Source organism: Rhinolophus sinicus, chromosome 1 (genome assembly GCF_057876585.1).
Source record: "Rhinolophus sinicus isolate RSI-liver-muscle chromosome 1, RSI-T2T, whole genome shotgun sequence".
Lineage (NCBI taxonomy): Eukaryota > Metazoa > Chordata > Mammalia > Chiroptera > Rhinolophidae > Rhinolophus > Rhinolophus sinicus.
In genome coordinates, this window is record NC_142501.1 from 196671255 (window position 1) to 196696571 (window position 25317).

A 25317-nucleotide genomic window follows, 5' to 3' on the forward strand; every position below is an offset into this window, starting at 1 on the left:
GTAGCTTTCTTGACAAAAGTCGATCTTTACCGTAAGCAAGTTTGTCTATTGTCTTTTTGAATCTAAGATAACATACCCTTTGAATGTCAGAGTAATGCCCTTTTTCCAAGACTCCTCAGGGCACAACCCACCACATCAGAGCAAGAGAACACAGAAGCCCTCATTTTGTCTTGTTCCCCAAATACCATCTCTATGTGCTGTAAATGTTAATTATTAACTATCCTGTACCCACCAATGTAAAAAAAAAAAAAAAAAAAGTATTACTTTTTACTTTTTATCCAATCCCAGAGATTTCCCCGTTTTGCTTTCCCCTGGCACTTTAATCTATCACAAATGGATTTCATGTAACCCTCCTTACATCTCTTCCTTTGATTCTAATGTATAAAATAAGCTGCAAAACTGCCATTCTCTGAAGCATTTTCTTAATCTGTTGAGATTTTGCTTCTGGCAATTGTTGTCAGTTTGGCTCAAATAAACTCATTAAAATTCTCTACCTGTTCAGATGTTTCTTATGTCGACACCATGTTATTAACTATGATTTTCTAGCTTCATTGCAGTTATTTTCTTGCTGCTCAGCCTCTGTTTTTTGGAAAGCACTCACATAGGACTTTGTTTTGGGCTCCTTATATTTTCAATGAATAACAGTGACTTTTTAAGTGATTTTAACTGATTATTTAAACTTGTGGCACTTAATGTTATCGAGATGCCAGTGATTCCAAACGCTGAATTTCAAGCCCTAACTTTGCTTGGAATTTCAGACTCCAACACACTCATTTTATCCATGTGGGTGTTCATTAGGCAATACAAAATTAACAATATCAAAAAGAACTCCTGTTACACCCCACCCCAAAAATACTCTTTTTCTAGTCTTTCCCATCTTGTAAAAGAAACAACTAACTGCCCATCAAGTCACTCAAGTTATATCTTTAAATAGCTTCAAAAATATCTTCAGAAATCCTGGATTCCCTCTTTTCCTTACCTTATGTCAAATTTATCTGAAAAAAAAAACATAACCTTTTTTTGAATTGTTCCACTTTAGTCCATCTTCATTTCTAAAATCCTACTCTAAGCCATATCATATCTCACTACAATTCCATTCTCACATCTCTCCCTATTACAGTGAAATAGCACAGGCTCAAATTAAATGCAATCAATAACTCAAGTACTTTTTGTATTTGACAGGCTGAAAATCAAAAAATGTAAAGTTACGCAAAATATCTTTATAGGTATGTTCAATGTGGAAATTATTTACAAAGTTTAGATGTTTGTACCATTATTTGGAAAAGTACTTAATATTTGTTAGTCACCTTTTAGGTTATGAATAAATACCCAAGTATAAAATGGCATTATTCTTGGATTCACAGCATTTGTAAGCTAATTGAAAGGTATACACTTTAATTTAAATTAAATATAACTATAGGCAATAACCTAGCAAGAACAAACATAGGGAAGTAAAAGCAATTATTCATAAAGTTATAAAAGTACTTAGAGCTGAGAGTACCACTTGGAATGGGTATGACGAGGCTGTTGGGCCAAATCCCCATGTAGACTCAAACAGGGCCATAGAAGGGGTGTCACTTGCTTTCTACTTCTTTTCTTATTGTAAGTGCCTAAACATTCAAAATATATAAAACTTAAAACCAAACATAAATTTCCGACTTCATGGACAAAAAACAGAGTTAATTAGAAGTGACTAAATTCACAATAGTTATAAGGTAGAACGTACTGAATGCTTACTATATGCCACGTAACATGCTAAACTGTTTTTCTTGGATTACCTTGCTGCATCCTACCAATGTTTTGAGATAGGAATTATTTGTGTGCCATTTTTACAGATGAGTAAAATGAAATTCAAAAGAGCTAAGCAGTTGGCTAAAGCACATCCAAACGCTAGATGGTGAAGTCAAGATTTGAGACCAGGTCGCCTTACTCCTAGGACTATCCTCATATCCCCAACATTTTAAAGAGCTTGCCTTTCAATAACTTATGCATAGATACATTACAGAAAACTGGAAATGACATGCAAAAAAAAAAAAAAAATCCTGACGTCAACTCTAGTGTGGCTTTAGGCAATGTTCCCAAACTGTGTTTCCTTGAGATTTTAATAAGCATACTAGGCCGGAAGGTCTTGTGGTCAAATACATGTGTTAAGTAGCTGATCATTCCCTCCTCTTGGGTACTCAGATAGTATACGCCACATTTTGAAGAGCTCTTTTTAAAAAGCATTAAATAAATACAAGTGATTAAGTTTCTCAAGCCAGTAATATTAATCAGGAGAATTTTTTTTCTTTTAAACTGTGAATACAGAATTAAAAACAGACTCAAAAAAATGGGAATGACATTCCAAAACAAATCAATAGAGCAAAACTGATAATAGTTTAGATAATAACAATACTGCCACAGACCTTTCTGTCCCAGGCCGAGCACTCTCCCTACCTCGATCACTGGATCCCGCTGATTTGACTTTCTAACTCTCTCTCAAATTCATTTTCTTCTTTCCATGTCTACCTTCGTTGTTTCAGCTAAGATCCCAAGCATCTCTCCACTGGAAAACTTCAAAAGCCTTCTAAACGTTCCCCTTAACTCCAGTCTCATCACCTTTGAATTCACTCTCCCTGAAATAGCCAGAGCTTGACCTAAATTTTCAAATTCAGCTCACTTTTCTCACATGAAATCACTTGCATCTCAACATTGTCCTTGAGCCAAAGCTGAAACTTCCAAATGGGGCTCACCCATTTTACAAACTGGCATTAGCAAACCTTTTTACCGCTCAAGCCTCCCATTTTAGCACCAGTAGCTCCAAGCATCTTGTTTCTGTTTTTTGTTTTTTTCATACCTAAGCTTATTTGTCTTTTACTCAGCGTCTCTGCTCACACGTTTTTCAAGCTGAAAACCCCACCATTGTACATTTGTCTATTGTTTTTTCTTTAATAGTCATATTTAAATATCTACTCCTTCACAAATCTTTCCTGACTTGGTTTTGAAACCCTGACCTTTGACCTTCCAAACCAAAATTACTGACAAAGCCAGTTACCCTGGAGATTGTATCAACGTTTTACCACTAGCTATACAACATAGCAATTTAATTAATCATGCTTGTTGTGTAACCATTAACAATTTAGCTAATTATGTCCCTGTTTCAGTTTTCCTTTTGTAGAATGTGAATATATCTGTACCTCTAGCATAGATTTACTATGAAAAATCAGGGTTACAATGAAAGTAAAGTGAAGTCATGTCTTTTCCTGGCCCTAAGTACACAATAAATACAAACTGCTATTATCATACATTATCATTATCATTTTATTGACATAATCTGCTTGAGTCCTCTATCACCAGATGTCTTTACACTAAGAAACCTTTCTCTCTCCCGTTCTCTCTCCCTGTTGCCATCTCTCCCTTCTTTCTCTTCCCATATTAGTTCAGCTTTTACTTAAACTAACAAAGTACTCAATAAATGTCTGTTTAACCAAATTGAATGAGAATATGCCCAAGCCTAAAAAAGCCAAAACCAACAGTGCTGGAAGTCAGAAGATTGCAGGAGATTAACTATGGATTTTTAAGTAAAATTTAATCCTATTGACGATTCAATGAAAACAGCTAAACTGCATTGATATCTATATGACTGTAGTATATTCAAAGTTCATTCTTCATGGCTGTATAGGTAGCAATCGTATGATACATTTCAGTTAAAATACACGCCAACTTATTTGATATTCATATTAACCCAACAGGGTAGAAAGTTATTTCCTTTGCACACAGGACAATGGAGCTCATACTGGTTAAGGGATCGCTCAAGATTTAAAAAAAAAAAAAAAAAAAAGCTAATAAATAACAGAGCTATAAATTTAACTTGATCTCTGAATCTCAGGCTCTTGTACCTTTGCAGACCACAACCACTACCCTAACCCCAATTGCTAATCAATCATATTCACATTTTTTCTCAGAATTTCAATATGATAGATATATAACTTGAGAAATTCATAGTGGATAATAACCATACATTGCTAATTCTGTTATAGTCAAGTTGATTCCATGATTACATTTCACGTATTTGCCAGTGTGCATTTTCATACCTCAAATAAAAACACAATATGAGAAAATTGCCAATCTGTGCCTTACACACCCCAAAGAAAACCTGCACTTTGAATATTTATTTCCAATGCTGTGACTCATGCCAGATCTAATGAGTGTCTTCACAATTCCCAGATTACTAGTTATATCCTGAACACAAAAATAACTTCAAAATTATATTATTTCCTCACCCACCCTAGACCCATGAACATCCCTTACATGCAAAAATCAGACACAAGAACAACAAAATATTCATCTTCATGTTTCTGAAGGGTTTAAAATTCATTCAGTCTTTCCAATTTTCCACCAGCTATTAAGTTACAAAGTATTCAAGACAGGAAATGCCTTAAAATATAAAGCAGATTCTCTACCAGATCAACCATGATTCATATGCTGCTTGATCTCCAGGCCAGTTGCTTCCAGAAGCCAAGGATCATGAAACCGGAAGATAATCGTATGCAAAGATATGCAGTATCAGTGCTCCAGGAAAGCATGGCACAACCTCATTAAACAGTATAGGAATAGAGAACTTCACCAGGGGAATCCCCTGGGACCATATTAAAGTCTCCTTATCTCACAGATGTACGATTTCACAGAAAGCTTAGAACATAATCCCTAAATCATTACAATATGTACAAAGTAAGGATTAGAGGCAGGTACTAGGCCAGGCTCTCCCTCTCAGGGAGGAAGTCATGGTCTGCAGTTAGGTGTGGGCAAAAATATGTTACCCAAACTGACTCCGTGATGTAGAGGGACCATTTTCAGTTCAAACATCTGTATACAATCATCAGTTATGCTTATTCATAAAGTCATTCAATGTATGATGGAGGAAGAGACTTGCTTGATGTTATATGTGTAGTAAGTCAAATTTAGGGCCAGTGATACTTTCAGGATTTTGAGTCTTTTCATGTCAAGTTGTTCTTCCACTGAAGCACTTGAATTCCATCTGGTCTCTAACATAATACAAAGTAGCATTTTCAGATGTGGATGTTTCTACTTACTTACAAAATTTTAAATCTTTAAATTTTGAATAATTTTAGAATTCTTTTTTTCAAATGAGTTTTGCATACTTAGATAGTTGTAGTTTCCACTGACTAGGCACTTGTAGGACCTGGCCACTTTGATACAGTAAGGCTTAGAAGATAAATTCTCAGCTATGTGTGCTTAATCACAAGACATCACTGGTAATAATGTCTTGAGTTTATTTCTTTGGTTTTGTTGTTTTGTGAGTTTATCTTTAACCTCCAAACTTTGAACCTACATGTTATGCGATGTATTATTCTGTGGTATATACTATATATCATATGCATCATTGTATTATCACTTAACATTCAAATAAAGCAGCTTCCACACTCCCAAAAATATGTTCGCATTTTCAACCAGATTTTCCAATAATTCTCTGTCATACTGATTTTTTACAAAATTAAGACATTGCCAATATTTTATTATTAACAAAGGAAATGTATCATTTTACCAGGTTGTTAAAAAAAATCAGTAGTAATGTTTTAATGTGTTAGTAAAAATGCAGTCATCTGCTGGCATAATGTCAAATATTAAACAAGGATTGTTAATATAATATGGATTTCTTTATATCACTGTCTTTCTGTCACTTTAATGATTCATTAAGCAAAGAAAAAGTCACTAATTATTTGTTTCTCAATTTAGAATAATATTGAGGTGACAGCTTTCAGTTTGTTCTTGAACATTTTTACACAGAAAATCTTTTAAAAGTTTTGTGGCCTATGCAAATAAGTACATTATTATTCCTTTATTTCTTGTTTCTTCTCTGCAACGTAATATTATAAGATATGGTTAAAAGGAGAAAATTCAGCCATTTATTTTGCATATCATCTATGACTTCCTGCTGCTACTATAGACATCTACATATGTATTAGGGTCCCCCAGAGAAACAGAAGCTTTAGATTCCATTGCTTTTCTTTCTCTGGAGGACCCCACTTACACATGTATATATATATATATATATATATATATATATATATATATATATATACACACACATATATATACACACACACACATATATATATATATATATATATATATATATATGTATGTATACAGAGGGTGCCAAAAAATGTATACACATTTTAAGAAAGAAAACAAACTGTTTAAAATTGTAACACTCAATATAGACCGATGACCAAAGATGAATAAAAGTCACGTTTGATTTCTGCAATTACAAGAGGTGCTCAAAGTGGTTACCATCAGCGTAATTTTAATACAGTTTTTCCCTTTCTTAAAATGTGTATACTTTTTTATACCCACACATATATAGCACTTATTATAAAATATTGGCTCAAATAATTATAAAGGCTGAGAAATCACATGATCTGCTGTCTGCAAGCTGGAGACTCAGGAAGACCAGTCGTTAGTTTGAAGGTCTGAGAGCCGCAGACCCAATGGTATAGATTCCAGATCGAGTCTGAAGGCCTGAAACCAACAGTGCTGAGGACAGAAGATCAATGTCTCAGCTGAACAGTCAGGCAAAGAGAAGGCAAACTTTCTCTTCTTTTTGTCCTATTCAGGCCCGCAATGGATTGAAGGATTGGAAGTGATAATCCTCTTTGCTCAGCCTACTGATTCAAACGCTAAACGCTTCCTGAAGTATCCTCACAGACACACTCAGAAATAATGTTTAGCTAGGAATCTGGGCATCTTGTGATCCAGTCAAGTTGAGACACAAAATTAATTATCACAATCTGTACATTTATTTCTTGAAATATAGTACAACTTTTCTTGCAGAATTTGTAAATTAAACTGATATTTTTGGAGTCTGTGATTTTAAAAAATTATTCATCTAATATCAGCTTCTGTTTTATTATACTAATATATATTTAGGAGATAGATTTACTTATCATGGTATCATTGCAATAGTCATAATAGGTTGATTAAATACAGAGAAAAACTTTGACCCAGAACAGAACTAAACATGTGTTTTTGTATGTGAAAGTTTTGATTTAGGATGGGTTTCAATCTAAGAATCTGAAAAGTAACTACCAAGAAACTTATCGTAATGGGTCTGCTGTTTGTTTCACAACAGTGCTGATGAATTTCAGTCTAGACACAGATCAAACAACTGATGGAGGGAAAAAAAGAGTTCAGTCTAATACGCAATTTCTATTGACTTCTTTGCTGAGGCTTTCTATAGGATGAATAGTTTCTTCTCGTGTGCGTGTGTGTGTGTGTGTGTGTTTGTGTGTCTTTGTGTGTATGCATATCCCATTGCCACAGAGATCCACTCTGCTTTGCAATTGGTTATACAGACATATTTACAATAAACAATGAATAGAGGATTCGAAAATGATGGCCTAAAAACTAAGATTTCTTACTAGTAACTAATGGAACAAAATGAAACCCAAAAATTTATATGCTGCTTTTTTAATAGTGAAAAGAATTTTGGACAGGGGACTTCAAACGAAACTGAAAATGTGAACTTCCTTCAGCTATAAATAACATTCAGCTTAACGATAGGTTATGGTTTTTGTGTGTATTGAACATATTTTAAATATCAACTTATGGTTGCTTGAATCTATTACTCCAATTTTCATAAAATTTTGCTGATTTTGCCAAAAAATTTACTTTTAATCTACAGGTAAAAAAACTATAAAATGATGATGTCATTATTTATTTTAGTAAGACTGCTATTATCTTGTGGTAGCATATACCCAAACATTATGTTTACATATCTCATTTACTCTTTATGACTTATAAGATTTTTTAATATCTCTGTTAGGAAAAGGCAAGGATTATTATCCCTATTTTACAGATAAGAAAAATGAAGTAATACAGAAGTCCTATTAATTGTCTAAATTTTTTAACACTGTGGTTCTAGATGAAAAACAAGTCTCTTCACTGAAAGATCTCTGTACACCCACTAAAGTAACAGTTCAGATATAAATATATTTTAATGTAATCATATCATTCTTTACTCTGCACCTTGGACTGCTATGGAAAATCATGTGGTGAAAGCTTGGATAATGAGGCACTTTTGGCCAGAACTCTGAATTGTGAGTGAGGCAAAGACCTCCTTGTTGACGGAATTCTAAGTCTGTTCATCGTGGCAGCATCTAGCAGGACCCAGGCGGCCACTGTAGGAGGCTCCAGCAATGAGCCCTAAGCAGACAGCTCCTGCAGAAAGTAAAGTTGGAATGCTCGGCTCCTTTCTTAGATCCTAAGCATTCTCTGAGCCTTGTTCTCCAGATCTCCAGTAAGCTTATGAGCCAGAATATTAAAATTCTAATAAACTGTGTTTCAGCTTAAGAGAGATTCATTTCTAAATTAGGTAACAAGATCTCGATACATGTACCAGGAGAGCACAAAACTGTCTACTTCAGTAGATTTTTAAGAAGCGTGCACTGAGGTCCAAGGTATCTGGGTTCCAGTTTGGGAATTTCTACTTAATATCTGTATAAAATCTTGCCAATTCATACACATTTCTCTGACATTCCTTCTACCACAAAATTGAAAGCACTGGGCTAATGATCCCTCAGATTCTTCCCATATATAACATTCTATAATTTTATGATTTCTTTGGTTTGGAGACAGTGAGCCAGAGACAATGTGGTATAAAGGCAACAGGAATGGATTGAGTCTTATGAACAATTTAGCCCAACTCACAAGTCAGCTCAGTCTTACAAGATAAAAAGATTAAGGTGTTCAACAACTACTCAACCTGCCTATTAAAGGACAGAATAAACTCCCTCTTGAGAGGTATTATACAGGCAGAAAATAGTTTTTTATACACAATATTAGACATTCAAACAAAATTTATTATTCATATCACACACACACACACAAAAAAAAAACACACAAAAAAAAAACCCAGAAATTCGAAAATAAAAGCAGACCCAAGGTTACTCAGGATTAGGTTTAGAAAACATAGTTCTTTAAAATAATAATAATAAATACAAGTATGTTCAAGAGAACAAATGAAGGCCGGCCCGGTGGCTCAGGCGGTTAGAGCTCCATGCTCGTAACTCCGAAGGCTGCCAGTACGATTCCCACATGGGCCAGTGGGCTCTCAACCACAAGGTTGCCAGTTCAATTCCTCAAGTCCCACAAGGGATGGTGGGCTGCACCCCTGCAATTAGCAATGGCAACTGGACCTGGAGCTGAGCTGCGCCCTCCACAACTAAGTCTGAAAGGACAACAACTTGACTTGGAAAAAAAGTCCTGGAAGTACACACTGTTGCCCAATAAAGTCCTGGTCCCCTTCCCCAATAAAATTTAACAAAAAAAGAGAGAGAGAATAAATGATAAGATGGAAATTTCATTAATTGTATCTTTTATTAAGTAAATGAATTAAATATCTAAAAGGAAAATGAGTCTATAATTGAAAATAAATCAATGGGTTTAGCTGCAGGTCTGACACAACAGAAGAAAATGTGGCAAACAGGTCAGTAGAAAATGTATAGGCTAAATATTAAAGGGGTGGATAGTGTAACAAACATTTGGGACAAAGTAAAAAGGCCTAAACCACATTCAAATTGATTCTCAGAAAAGAATACTGAGAGAGAATAGGGAAGAAGCAATAGATGAGAAGAATTTCTGAAAACACACACACACACACACACACACCCCTTTACAAAAAGAATCTTGCTACTTGGTATTTACCTAAATTACTTAAAAACTTATGTCTACACAAAAACCAGCACGTATATGCTAATAGCAGCTTTACTCATACTTACCTAAACTAGGAAGCAACCAAGATATCTTCCAGTGAGTAAAGAATAAATAAATTGTGATACATCCGGACAATAGAATATTATTCAGAATGAATAGTAAATAAGCTATCAAGATGTGAAAAGGCATGGAAGACTTTTAAATTCATATTGTTAAGCGAAAGAAGCCAATCTTAAAAGGCTGCTTATTGTATGATTTTTATTATATCACATTCTGAAAAAGGTAAAACTAGTGAAAAGATAGTGGTGGCAGCAGCTAGGGTGCCAGGAGAGAGGCTGGAAAGAACAGGTGGAGCACAAATGATTTTTAGGGCAGTGAAACTATTCTGTATATCACTATAATGGTTGATATATGTTACTATATAGAATTTTTTTTGAAAAAGAGGAAATGACTTCTCAGTAGAAACAACGAAATCCAGAAGAGAATTGCATGATATTTTTAACGTGCTCAGAAAAAATATTTCCAAGCTAGAATTTTTTCTAGGGAAAATATTACATAGAATGATGACAAAATAAAAGTAATTCTAGATGAATTTAAAAAAAAAAAAAATCAAAACCAAAAAAATATAATTTGTCACCAGCAGATCTACCCTAACAGAAGTATTTAAACATCTCTTCAGACAGAAGTAAAATGACTTTAGGTAGAAACATGAAAATGTAGGAAAGAATAAAGTAAAAAATAAAAACCGTGGTCTTATATTAAATCTTGCTCCAAAAGACACATTAGGGCTTGTGTTCAGGGGATGTCATCCTGAAAAATCACACTAGGGCTTATTTTCTGGTTAGGCCTTATTTTGGGGAAAACATGGTAGTAGCATTTCTGACATTCTTTCTCCTAGTTTCTTCATATCTTTTTGCATTATTGAGATTACCAACATTCAGTGATTCTTTAGCCTCCTTCTCCTTAATTACAGTTGCTCTTTCTTTTTAATATCACAGCTTTTTATTTTTTTTTATTTTATTAAATTTGTTGGGGTGATGTTGGTTAATAAAATTATATAGGTTTCAAGTGTCCAATTCTATAATACATCACCTGTATATTGAATTATGCATTCACCACCCAAAGTAAAATCTCTTTCCATCACCATATATTTGATCCTTTTTACCCTCTTCCACCACCCTGCTCCTCCCTTACCCCAAAATAGTTCTAAATCAAAATAGTAACACATATCTGACAAAGGGACTATCAAACGATTGTATATCATTAAGTCTGAGGTACCAAAAAGTAAAAGTATTAAGGTGACCATACTGTTGTCTATGTCTGTGAGTTTCTGTTTATCTCTTTGTCTTGTTCACTTGTTGTTTTCAGTTTTATAGACTACATATGAGTGAAATCAAATGGTTCTCCACTTTTTCCGTTTAACTTATTTCACTTAGCATGATATTCTCAAAATCCATCCATGTTGTTACAAATGGCATTATTTCATGTTTGTTTGTTTTTTTATGGCTGAGTAACATTCCATTGTATATATGTACCTCACCTTATTTATACAATCATCTATCAAAGAACACTTCAGTTGTTTCCATAACGTGGCCACCATGAATAATGCAGAAATGATCATAAGGGTACATATATATTTACGAATAAAGATTTTCAAATTTTTCAGATAGATACTCAAAAGAGGGATTGCTCAATCATATTAGATTGCTCACACCTGTTAGAATGGTTAGTATCAACACAACAAGTAATAACAAGTGTTGGAGAAGTTGTGGAGAAAAAGTAAACCTCATATACTGTTGGTGGGAATATAAATTGGTATAGCTACTATGAAGAACAATATGAAGGTTCCTCAAAAAATTAAATATAGAATCACCATACAACAGCTTTTTAAAACTTCTATTACTTCTTATTAAATCACTCACATTTAATAATGTATACAGAATCACCTTAATACTTTTACTTTTTGGTACCTCAGACTTGATATACAATCGTTTGATAGTCCCTTTGGCAGAGATGTGTTACTATTATGATTTAGAACTATTTTGAACTAGCTTTCACCGTTTAGCATTTACGTGATCTAAGTCCTCATGTAGCTTATCATATTTTTCTTCATTATTTATTCTTCCTTCCACATTAATGCCATCAGTTGAAACTTCTGCTTTTACTAAATCCTGCTCTTTGTTTTAAAAATTCCAATTCAACCTTAGACTTATTTATAACTCCTACACTCTGAGCATTGTTTACAACTATCTGAAAAACTTTATTTAAGAATAATTTTACACCCTGCTTGGAAACTAAAAATTATAGTACTACATTTTAGACAATATGAGCTGATCGGAACTTAGGAAAAAATCTATTTTGAACTACACATTTCCAACCCCCTTAATTTATGAATAAGAAACTGAACCCCAGAGAAGTGAAGCTATTTGCCTGTCTCGAGTCCTACAGATTTTAGTGTCAAAGTCATAATCAGAATGTGGGTCTTTTAGAACCAGGCTGGTGCTATTTTTATAACACGTTATTATTGCTTATAATAGCCCACTGGTTGAACCCTTCTAAGAACATTGATAGTTTCTCATCAACTGATCATAATCAAAGTAAAATTTATAACTTTATGAAGCAGAATACTCTAGAATGCAGTATTATAGCTGGAAAAAGTTAATTATGTGTGAGTGTAAATATATGAGTATGTAAAAAATATACACTACATACTATATATATAGCACATATGTATATATGTATATACTATAGTATTATATATGGTGTATTTATTATATAGGAATTCACTAAAAATATCTTGTTTTGCCATCATTATCTAGTATCTTCCTTATCAAACATAATTAAACAAAAACAATGCAAGTCTGTTTTTTTTTATGAATAAGGATCTTGTAGGTAATGAAGATATAAATAAACACGAATTATCAAGACACGAGTCCTTCAGTAGAAGAATCAGGCTGAATTTTTCTAATTCTAGGAATGTGAACAGAATGTTTGATAGTTACCCCATTGCGCCCCTCCGCCCAAAAAAGATTTATTGTTCTAACTATAAAGTACAGGACAATTCCAGGGAATGGACTTGTTCATATTTGAGTCAATGTTATTTCTATGTCTGATCTGGCGGATGATGAAGGGTCAACAATCTACTCTAACACTGGTTCTATTTGTAAACCAAATGTTAGAAAACATACCTGAGCTAAAATTCAGTATGGCTTGAACATAATCTATGAGCCAAAAGATGGTGGAAGGTGAAGATGTATAGATAGACAGGAACATGAAGTAATTATAAGGATGTTGAATTGTACCCTGAATAAAAATGTTAGGTATTGAAGGATTTTATGCCAGGAAGCAACATCATCCTTTTACTATCCTATGAAAATGGAAATCTTTGCGGTCAGTCTTTCTAACACATCTGATCACGCCAGTGTTTTATTTAAAGTCTTCAGTGGATCCTCATCTTCTCCAACAGCAATTTATTATTTTTTATTCATTTATTATCTCCTAGCCCTTTGATTTAGATACTGTATCTAGACATTTTGGAATTCCACAAACAGAATACCTATTTCCAGATCCATCGCTATGACCCTATGATCTTCTTCATAGAATGTGCCATTGCCCCATTCTTCATTCCTACTTCCTCTTACCTCTAGTCCTCATCCCCAAATTCTCACAAACCTTAAATTGGTAAATTTCCTCTAATCATACTGAGTCAAGAACAACTAAACACATTTCCAATGTCAATTCTAAATATGTCTTCCCCTCTTTCCTTTAGGACCCCTCAGACTTGGCAATTAAATCTCATAGTTACTTCCTTGACGATAGCATGTGTTCACATATTTTTCCTTCACTGAATTGCAACAACAGCTGTGACTTACACATCTTTGTAACCTTAGTATATCACATATAGTTGGTATTCAATAAATGTTTGTTGTATAAGTGAAGGAATAAATTAATTCTTTGTGAGGTAGAGAAAGATTAATGAAGACTAGAGAGACCTCTTGGGTCTATCAGTAGAAATTCTTTGTGAAAACTGAAGGCACAGAGAATCTGAATAATATGAGAGATGTCAGGATAGGTTATATCAATAGTAACTCAGATGAAATTCTCTATTCCTAGGTAATGATTTTGTACTGAAACTTAATCTTGCTCCACCAGAGTTGGAAATTTGGGTGGGGGGCAGGCAGGCAGAGATTTTAACAGAGGTTTCTGGTTTACATCCATTTAACTATGAATATTGCCTGATTAGCAACATAAAAATACACTTAAAACATGGTAGCAATTGCAAAATATTTCATAATACTACTACCAGTCACTTGATTTAAGGCAGCTTGAGTTAAGTGGAGATAAATTACGTAATAAGATCTTTTAACTGGATAGAGGATTTAAATTATCATCTTTCTATTATATATGCACTTACTCTTTCTGAGCTTGAGAGGTAATGAGTACCTTATGTTGGACAGACTTTGTAATAGTATTGGCTTGGGACTTTTAAACAATTCTGTCATATTCATTTCACAGCATATTAGACTAAGATGCCAGTAAATTTTATAAAATAATGAGGTGCCCATACTTCTTTCTTGCAAAACCTTTGTGCAATAATGAATGTAACCTTGACCAAAAAGAGATCTGGTATTTGCCCTCTAATTCTGGGCGGTAATTTAGAATGTCATGCCCAATAGTAGTGTCTTTGTTGAGGGTGGGGGCTGGTGATGCTAGAAAGACCAACAATATGATTTACGGTGGGGGCTTGGGGTCATGCAGTACCATCAGCTGACCTGGAAACTGAGATCAACTAAATAGCCAATCAGTCACTCAAACAAACATGTACATACAATGGAGCCCCAATAAAAACTCTCATGACTCAACTGAGCTTCTCTGTTTGGCTATGCTACATGCCTATGGTCACACACTGATGCAACAAGAATACTGCATTCAGGGCTCCATGGAGAAAAATGGTAGCTCCACACTTGTTTACCTGTACTCTGCTCTATGTACTTCTACACTGGTTAACTCTAATCCATACCCTTTCCTGTTATAAACCATACTGATAAATATAACAGCTTTCATGAATTCTGTGAGTCTTTCTAGTGAATTACTGAAACTAACAGTGGTTTTGGTAATCCCCCCAAACCTGCAATTGGTGACATAAGAGCAATCTTGCATGGACTGTTCCCGCAAACCACATAATTGTCTAAATCTTTTGTAACTTCCAAATACTTCCCTCCCCACTGCTTATTCTGGGTCCCCATCTATTACTTCTTGCTTTATTCTTTCATGTATCCTACAGTGCTAAATGTAAACCAACCAATTTTATTTAGCAGAAATGAAGAAGAAAACTTATTATTTCTTTATGTAGCTTTGTTCGAATATGCTATAATACAACTCATATGTTTTAGTGACCAGTTGTATGGTTTACCAATATTTGGTTATATATAATTTTCTTGCTGATCTGAGTTATTTAAGCCTTGAATGTTTAAGTGAACATCACTAACAGTGGTGAAATTTTTTTTGTTGTTTATTTAACTCTTAGATTCTAAAATACCTCATGTATAACATTTCTATAGCCAGAATTATAATATACACCAAACAAGTCCTCCTCCTGTGCAGAAGACACATGAATAATAATTTCAAGATACCAATTGCACAAGTTCAGAACCCTTGCCATGTTCCTTATTTATGGTACACAAATTATAATTAAATCCAGACAAATTTACTTTCTCAGTATCTTTTAGTTCAGCCCAAGTTTTCCATCTCTACCAAAGCCATCCAAGTCCAAGCATCTATCATCTCACTTTGCCATAGCTTTAAAGAATTTCCTGATGAGCACTTTCTAAGACAGAAATGTTGAACTAACTGTGCAGTGAATAGCCTAAAATCCATCTCTGAGTCTCTACATGTAAGACTTTAGTATATTTACTTTACACTTGTCATATTTAAATGTATTCTCAAGAAAATATTGACACAGATATTATTAGCCACATTTTAGAAAAGAGTAAAGTAGTATCTCAAAGAGGTTAACCCAACTGCCTCAAGTTCACTGAAAAAAAAGTAAATAAAAAGGAGGCAAAAATTGCTTATTTGACCTGCAGTATTTTTTGTTCAACACATGTGTGTCTACCACAAAAACAAGTAATCTTCAAGTTTGCATCCTAAGATGTCAGGTACCCAAGAATGCTGTCAAAATTTTGACTGTATAATCATGTATGAATTTGATAAAGATTTCCTCAAAATAGATTTCAGTGTATGCTCTATAAGCTGAAGGTAAGCTCAAAATGGGAAGCACTATGATCATATTATGAAAAAGCAAAAGACAGTCACTATCATTAACAAGCCTACGTAACAGATTCTGAAAAACTGAGTTGCAGGTGGTTAAGTACTTGCCTAAGATTTCCCAGCAGGTCGGGTGCAGAGTTTGGACCTTAATAGGGCAGTTTGACAACTAAACATTTTGCACCTAATCATATCTTTATGTTGTTTCTAAAAGGAATGAAGTCAACAGGATAAACATTTAAATTAAAACATTGTTGTCCAAGACACTCATTTTTATTCACGTGGGCTTATAACTCACTTGTTAGTAAGAAGTGAATATATAATTGAAACCTAAGATAGTCCTCACTTTAAACGTTATAGTCAATTAATAAATCTCTCACTGCAAGCTCTTTTATGGAAAACATGTCATCCCTTTTAGCTTCCAAAAAGGAAGCACAAAGACCATCCTGACATAAACAGAGGGAATCCATAGAGTGGTAAACAGTTGAGTTTCCTGGAATGTATCCCTCATGTATATAAGGTTGTAAATGTCCCTTAAATTAGAGAAATAGTTTAAAGAAAGTTACATCAATCAAAAATTTGAAAACATTCACACATTTGTGAGAATTGCAGTGATTCTAAAAGTAGTAAAAAGACTTCTCCATAATAGTATAATATAATTTAGTTTTCCACACAGAATTTGAGAACTTAATGGAAACAATGAAATTGTGCAATTAAATGCACATATTCTAACAATAAAGAAACTAAGAGCTAGGGAGATTACTTAGGTGATTTTTAGCAAGACTCAAATACAGACCTAAGATGAGACTCTACAAAAAAACTGTCAGATTTTTTTTTCACCATATCAAACGATTTCCCTTCATTTTACAATAAAATGTTTCCCTTCAAATTAATCAAATAGAAATGTCTTTCAAAGTCTAGTCTAAAGGCCATGTAAATAAGAAGGACCTCAGCTAGCTTATTGAAAATGAAGAAATGCAGTCATTGTCTGTGACATACTAAATCAGAAAGTCTGGAATTGCTACCATAATAAGCATTTCTATAAACTTTTCTTGGTTAAAATTTGAGAACTACTGCTTTTTGAAATACAGATCATTTCCTTCTTTACTCATTTTGATGCAATAAAAAGATCTCTGTTTGAGTTCACTTTATTTCCTCAGTGATTCTGCAACTATCCCAAACTTCCTTTCACAATTTCAAAGGGAAATCAGTTTGAGTATTCATTGATTTTAAATACAACTATTCCGAAATTCTTAGTAAATTTGTCGTATTTGAATGTATACTAAATGCACTTAATTAGGGCATCCTATGAGTTATAACCAAATTTTTCAAACAATGTCAAAACGATTTTAACATTTGTGCTTTCCTATTGTTAACCATAATATTGAAATTCATAATTGTTGTTTTTTTTCTAAAGTTACAATTTCTTTAAGGATAATTTGGTATAAGAGGATTCTGACTCCTGGTTAAAAACCTACATGTGATTTTTGAGTCCTGACCATAAGCAATTACAAAGTCCTTAACCTCACAGTAGGCTTAGGACACAGTCAAAGCATCACAGTCTCTGAAGGAAACAGGCCCCCCAGGCCTGTCGCACATATTTGCATTTCTAGCCCAGGTGCCTTCATTTCTAGGTCTCTTTACTTGAAGCCATAGGCAAATGTCTTGGCAGCTCCTGAGGTCTCCTTATGGGGAGAAAGGAGAAACAGTAGACTTTCTCCCATTCTGACTCAGTACCCATTGCTTTCCTACTCCTACCTCTTCCTCCTGTCCACTCCCCATTGTCCATCAAACTGAAACAGCCTTTTGTGCAGGGCTCCCTTAAATATAAGATGACCCCCACATTTGCATTGATCTACCTAACATTTGACCTATGTGCTATTCATTGAGGAAAAATTGAGTCAGTGTTTCTTCTGTTTTGTTTTTTCTGTTTTTGTTTTTTTTGTTTTGTTTTGTTTTGTTTTGTTTTGTTTTTTGTAACTTGCTCATACCATCGAAGTAAGTGATTAAAGGCCTGATCCTTTCATTTATGGCTTGTTGTTTTCACTGGCCATCCTGACACCTGGCAACTCAGCTCTCTCTCTCCCTGTTCAGCTGAGCTCATGACAATATAGTCATATTCTTCTCCTGTTAAAGAGATGATCCTTTTTGGTTTTGGTCATAGTAAGTACCGATTATTTGGTTTTGATTCTGGAATATTGATTTTTCTACTGCCCTCAGCACTCCTGGTTCTCAGGCCTTCAAACCCAGACTGGACTCCACAGCATTGTCTCTTTGCTCTGAGGCCTTTAAAGTCTACCATAGTCCCCAGTTTGCAGTGGGCAGACGGTGGGACTTCTGAGTGAGTGAGCCAATACCTTATAATAAATGTCTTTAGATATAGATAGATAGATGATAGAGATAGATAGATAGATAGATAGATAGATAGATAGATAGATAGATAGATAGATAGAAAATGTCTGCTATTAGTTCTGTTTCTCTGCAAACCCTAACATAGACCCTTTAGAGGTAATTCGCCATGGACCTTTTCCTAATACTATTTAGCACATCTAAGAACTGCACATAAAACACTGACATTAGACATTTGCTTTCTGACACTTACTGGTTTCAACTCCAACATATAAAGAGCTTAAAAACTGTTATCATTATCTGTTATGCACTGAATTATGTGTGCTCAAAATTCATATGTTGAAATTCTAACTCCCAGCACCTCAAAATGTAACTACATTTGGAGATAAGGTAACTAAGTTAAAATATTAGGGTGGGTTCTAATTCAGTATGACTGGCTAGCATCCTTATAAAAAGAGGAGATTACAGATACATGCAGAGGGACGACCATGTGAAGACACAGGGAAAAGACAGAAGATGGCCATGTATTATCTAAGGAGAGAAGTCTCCAAAAAAACTAACCCTGCTGACACCTGGATTTCAGATTTCAAGTCTCCAGAACTGTGAGAAAATAAATTTCTGTTGTTTAAGCCACCCAGTCTGTGGTACTTTGTTATGGCAGCCCTAGCAAATAAATACACCATCCTTACAATACGGGAAAGCTGAATTCCAGCCACGGCTGGAGAACGTGGATTGGGGGAGTCTGAGCGCCATCGATGTGGACAAGGTGGCAGGAGCGTGGACATGTTCATGCTGCAGGAGAACATCATGAACGTCACCCTGTGCCAGCTGGAGGATGAGAAGTGCCCGCACTGCCAATCGGGGGTGGGCCTAGTGCTTCTGACGCTTGTCTGCTTGGCACAGCTCACCATCCACTACCAGCTGCGCTCACTGGAGGCCCTCACCTCGCAGCCGCACAACCTGGAGGAGGAGCGGCTGTGCCTAAGCCAGGGAAACTATGAACAGAGCCAGAAGCTCCTGACTTAGCAGGCTGGGAGAGCAAGTTACTCAAGGAAGAGTGTAAATGCAGGAAAAAGATGACCTCCACCGCGCAGATGGATGATAGTGGTTGAAATCAGCTATTACCAAGGCCATTTTTGTGACAAGGCCTTTAGGAACCAAGCTTTTCTACAGAGTCATATTCAGTGCCACTGCCCTGAAGATTCTCACCTTGAGTATAAGAAAAAGGCACATATAGATGATGTAATACAGAATTGTACACCTGAAATCTATGTAATTTTACTAACAATTGTCACCCCAATAAATTTAATAAAAAAGAAGAAAAAGGCACAGACTGATAAGCTCCAGAAGGAGATGACATGTTGAAGGAGCCACTGCAGCTTCCCAAGCATCAGTTAGAGGGTGCACTACACGCCCATGCAAGCAGAGTCTCTGAGGAATGTGAAATGCAGATAACAAAATAGGAAAATTTCTGAAGTTAGTTGATAGATGGAAGGAACAAGAAAAGGAGAAACTAGTTGATAAAATGGGAAAAGTCAGGGAAATGTTTATGAAGGAGTTTAAAGAATTACATAACTTTGAAGAATGCAGCATTAGATTATCAATTGTCAGAAAACCAGAAGGCAGGTCAAATCTAACACAGGCACATTAAAAATTGCACAGGAGTTTAAAGAACAATGTCCTCAGTATCCCCAGGATTTCCAAAATGTGATACAATTTCCTGATAGTCAGGAAAGCAAGTGGACAGCTTGAGTTCAAGCTCTTTCTCGAGAACACAAAAAAGAGAAGGGTAGGCTCTTATCACATATAGAGAAACTTTGAACCTCAATGATAGATGATCTAAACGCAAGTCATGTTTTCTATAAGAAAAGGATAGAAGAGCTAAGGCAGAGACTCCAGAAACAGAATGAACTGATTATCACTCAGAGACAACAGACTAAAGAGTTTACCAGTAAGCCATTAAACAGTGTCATTGAATCCAAACAGAATCCTTTAACTTGGCCAACTTTTCAATCTAAGCCACTGCCCTGGCTGTACTATGAATGCCCCAGCCCCACAGGCTTTGGGTGCTAAGTCAAGTTTCACGATGGCACATAGAAGGGAAAATGAACAGAATTTAGTAACAACAAGATCCATTAAAGGAAAGCTTTGAAGAATAACCCTTATCTCACTAAGGAAATAAGAACAGTCCTGGAGCAGAGTTGGGTGGAAAAATTGGAAATCTTGGGGATTAATGCAGTATTCCAAGTGATCAATTGAATTCAGTGCTGAGAACCACGGAATCAAGAAGCCACGATCAAGAAAGATAAATAAATACCTAACATTCAGCAAATTCAAGAATTCCTTGAACATCACCTCAACCACAAAATTGAGGGGAGAACATTACTGTCTTCAGGTAGGTACAGTGCTTCTCAAGTGGATACTCTTTCAACTGGAGAAATACCCAAGGCAACACAACTTCCTCCAAAAGCACTGATTTTACTGATAGCACATCTGTTGAAAAAATTAAGAAAAAATATCATAGAAGATCATTTTCCCAGAAAGTCTTCAACTATTACAACCTATCCCTTTAGTTCAGAGGAAGAGTCAGACAATGAGGAGCTCATCCAGGCATGTGCATCCCCAGACTTACTTCCTGTGGAGTCATCTAAAGGCAAGGGTAGCTTTGGCAGGAACACCGTCAAAAGTGACACTGACTGGACTGAGGGAAGTAAAACTGAAGAATCTGGTATTTCTCCCAAGCCCACAGGAACTGCCATTAAAACATTAACTGAAAAAGTTGGAAAGACAGTTTCCAATCACAAAAAAGTGAACAAGCCGGTGAGTGGGATAAATGTTGCTGAGGCATTCCTCAAAAGAGAATTAAAAGAAGAACTAAAGTGACGATGAGTGGAACATATAATCATTAGAGGAAGAAAATTCTTTGGGGAAAAAAAAACTAGGAAAGAACAGAAAGAATATCCACCTGTGGAAAAAAATGAATCTAATTCTACTTAAGTGCCAAGTGCCTGGGGTACATCAAATCTTCAAGGGCCAAAAGGAAGACATCAAGGTGCATCAAGCACACTGAGAAGCAGCTTAGTAGCTGTGACTAATGGGAATGACTCTTTTGATGTATAACTGTAGTCCCACGTGTCAGAACCTCCAGATGCCAACAGTATTTCAGTATCACAGTATTTCAGTAATCTGCCAACACGATTCTAATACTCCTGCCTATAGTATTTCCCACAATAACAAAGAAGCTGATTCACAGAACAGGGTCTCTTTAATGGAACCTAATACAGTATTAAAAAACAAAATCTGTCAGCAGTATTTTGAAGCCTGTAAACGTGATTAAGACTTCTGTTGCTTAAATATAACAAGTCACTGAAGTCATAAAAAGGTTTTTTTTCCTTCAGAACAGTTAGAGACAGAGAGAGAGAGAGAGCTGGACAAACCAAAACTCAATGACTTTTCTCAGACCTATTAATAAACTGAGGTTGTAGGAAAACCACCACCTGAAATCTAGAAAGTTAAAGGACTCCAGAGAGTCATAGCTGAGCTCAGCTTACACGGAGCAGAAACTGTTAGAGCCACAAGCTAGCAGAGAAACTAAAATGGCAATTTTGAGAAATTGCTGGAAGCTTAATGTGAGCTACAGTGACAATTAGAAACTCCTGGGAGCCACAGTCTTAGCCCTTTTGCCCCACACACTTCTGGGCCTCACCTCTAGGAACTCCCCAGGTTTTCAAGTGTAGGCTGCATAGACCAGCTTCCTTCTGAAGGCCACACTATGGAAAGGGGTGAAAAAGAGTAACTTTACAGTAGGGAAACGTGACAAAACCATCTCAGCAAGGTGACTAATATCAACAGTGATGCCGTGTTAATACTACGCACCTTTGACATGTTGTGGTGACAGTGGCACTTTACCCTGTGGGTTTCTCCTCCAAATCCATAACCTGAGTCTACTCATGAGAAAAGCATCAGACAAATGCCAACTGAGGGATATTCTATAAATTATCTGACCAGTAATCTTCAAAACTATCAAAGTCACAAAAAAACAAAGTAAAACCTGAGAAAAGGTTACAGCCAAGAAAAGCCTAAGAAGAAGACGTGATGACTAAATGTAATTGATATCCTGAATGGTATTCTGGAACAAAAAAAAAGAACATTAGGGAAATGAGATAAAAATCCGGACTTCAATTAATTTAAAAAATGATGCTTGATGCTCATGGTTTTATATATATATATATATATATATATATATATATATATATATATATATATATATATATATATATAATGCATTATACAGTAATATATAGCACTCATATAAATACGATATTACATGATATATTATAATTATATTATATATAATAGATACATACATGTGTGGCATACACATACACAAACACACACATCAAAAATACATCCAAACATTACAAAAAAATACAAAGTGTATAAAATGAAAAGTAATACTTTCCTTCCCTCCCTCTCTGACTCCATTCCCACTATTTACAGTGTTTTGTATATCTATTCAGCATTTTCCCATAAGGATTCATATCTCCATCTTTATAAACAAATTTGTAACAAATTTTGTTATACCAACAAATCATAATGCACTATACATATTGTTCCGAAACTTGCTTTAATTTGCTTAAAAATTTTAAAAAGGTAAATTTATTTACTTATCATTCAACTAGTTATTGAGTGTAAACAGGATGAAAACCTTGCTTTCTTCATTTTGATAATCTTAACTTTTACAATAGTGTTTGGCATGGAGTAGTCAGTCAGTAAATATTTGTTGAATGAGTAAGTGAGTAACTTGCACGTCTCAAAGCATAACGTACCCACTGCTCATTTAAGTGAATGATGTGAGAGATGCTAACTTATTTTGAATTGGAAAAGGTAAATTAGGAATTTTCAAAACAGAGAGCAAGCAATCCTGTATTTGTTATGCTTTTTTTTTTTTTTTTCATATTTAAATTCTTAGAGTTCAACATCTGGAAACATAAATAAGATAAATTAACTGCAGAGTAAATGACAATTTTGAACCAGTTGGCTCATTTATCTCAGCTTTGCATTATTTTCTGGGAACCACATTTTTAACTACATGTACAGAAGGAAAATATGGATTTTTAAGAAATAGTATTACATATAATCATTACATTTTTAAAAAAAAATCTAGGTGGAATGCCATGGAATGTGAAAACAGCATTCTCATAACATTTCTACAATTTCCCTGTGCACTCATATTCATATGGTTTTCTCTAACTTCTTGATATGAATATGTTCTGCCCTGTTATACAGAATATCGCCAGATGTAAAATTTAGCACCTACTTAATATCCCATAAAACATCAGTGCCAACACTACATATAAACACATGGCAAAACTTAAAGACCACCTTAAGTAGCACAGGGAGGCAGGTTTTACTGGTATCTGAAAATATCTTGAAACGTGAACTGGAGTCACTAAGATTCTTAAAATGTCTCTTGGGTTTTTTTTATTCAATGCATTGAGTGGGAAGGAGAGTGATAGTTCTCTGGTGCTTATGGCACCTTGTTGCAGCTTCCCTCAATCTTGCTGGCTCCTTCTTCCTCCCATCAAAGCTTCATTCTTTGGGTAAAACACATTTCTCTCCTGTTGTGTGCAGAGCAGCTGCAAACATTTCTCTTTCAACTGGCCTCCATTCAACATAACCCTTGAGGTCCTACCTCCTAAAGTAATAATTTCTCAAGGTGCTATTTCTTTTTCCAAATAAAGAGAGTTCTCTAATTGAGAGGAAATGTGCCTGGTGCTAAAATAATTATACAATAATAAAACTGTCACTGCATCACTGTACACAAAACAGGATAGGCATCAGGTAATGTTAATTTAGGAAAAAATTTAAGAAGTAAATAAAGGCATTAGAACTATAACCAAATAATATAAAAGTGTGCAGCTGCATCTCATTCCATTTGGTAAAAGTATAGTCAAAAATGGAAATTTTATAAGAAAACCAGTAAAAGGAAGAATGTTCTAACAATGATGTTAAACCAAAAAATGGAACAGGTTTCCTTGCGAAGTAATAAAATCACTATAATTTTTACCCTTCAAGAAGAGGTGGCTTTGTGAAGTAATTAAGGATTTCAACTTGGAAAGGTAATAGATTAGATGAGTTATACTGACTTTTCAAACTATGGGAGGATATGATTCAAAGATAGCTATTTTGTTGCTGTTGTTTCAATCTGGAAATTCTTCTTGTTAATCTGTAAAATGTTAAACACCAGTGCTGAGTCCAAGAATGATGGATAAAAGATGAATTTATGTGATGGAAAATACAGAGGGTGCCAAAACAAATGTATACACACTTTAAGAAAGGAAAATACTGTATTAAAATTACTCTGATGGTAACCACTCTGAGCACCTCTTGTAATTGCAGAAGTCAAATGTGACTTGTATTCATCTTTTGTTATTGGTATATATTGAGTGTTATGATTCTAATACAGTTTTTTCCTTTCTTAAAATGTGTATAGAGATGACGTAATAAAAATGGCAGCGTGAGGTGAGCTTCTTGAAATCTCCCCTGGAATTTACAATAAATTGAAAAACGGCAACTCCACAAAGGACGACCTGCACACCAGACAGGCAAGACTAAGAGGAGCATTACTGAAATCATCCAAGGTGGGCAAACTGTGCGGCGGGGGAGGAGCGAAGAGAGAAGTGAGACTGGGCTGCACAGGTACAAGACACAAACCTAGCTCAGTGCTCCGAGCTCATGCATCCTGGAACTACCGCAGCTGCGGGAGCGGGAAGGACTCAGACTACTAGGGCTCTATTTATGGCCCACAGGACTGAGGGGGCAGCATGTAACACGGCTGAACCCAACACTCACAGGAGCAAAGACTGAGGGAAGAAGGCTGAAAACAGGGATTTAAGTCCTCTGCGGAGCAGAGAACAGAAGCCTTAGGCACTGAGCCAAGTTGGCTTCTCCTCACCCTCCCACAGCTCATCCCGCCCCCCAACT

The 25317-nt window shown here is 35.3% G+C and overlaps 1 pseudogene; it reads left to right on the top strand.

Moving 5' to 3' along the window:
- The window catches only part of LOC109456661 (cilium assembly protein DZIP1-like), an 83673-nt pseudogene extending 62223 nt beyond the window's left edge, over positions 1-21450 (top strand).
- Positions 21451-25317: the final 3867 nt, after the last annotated feature.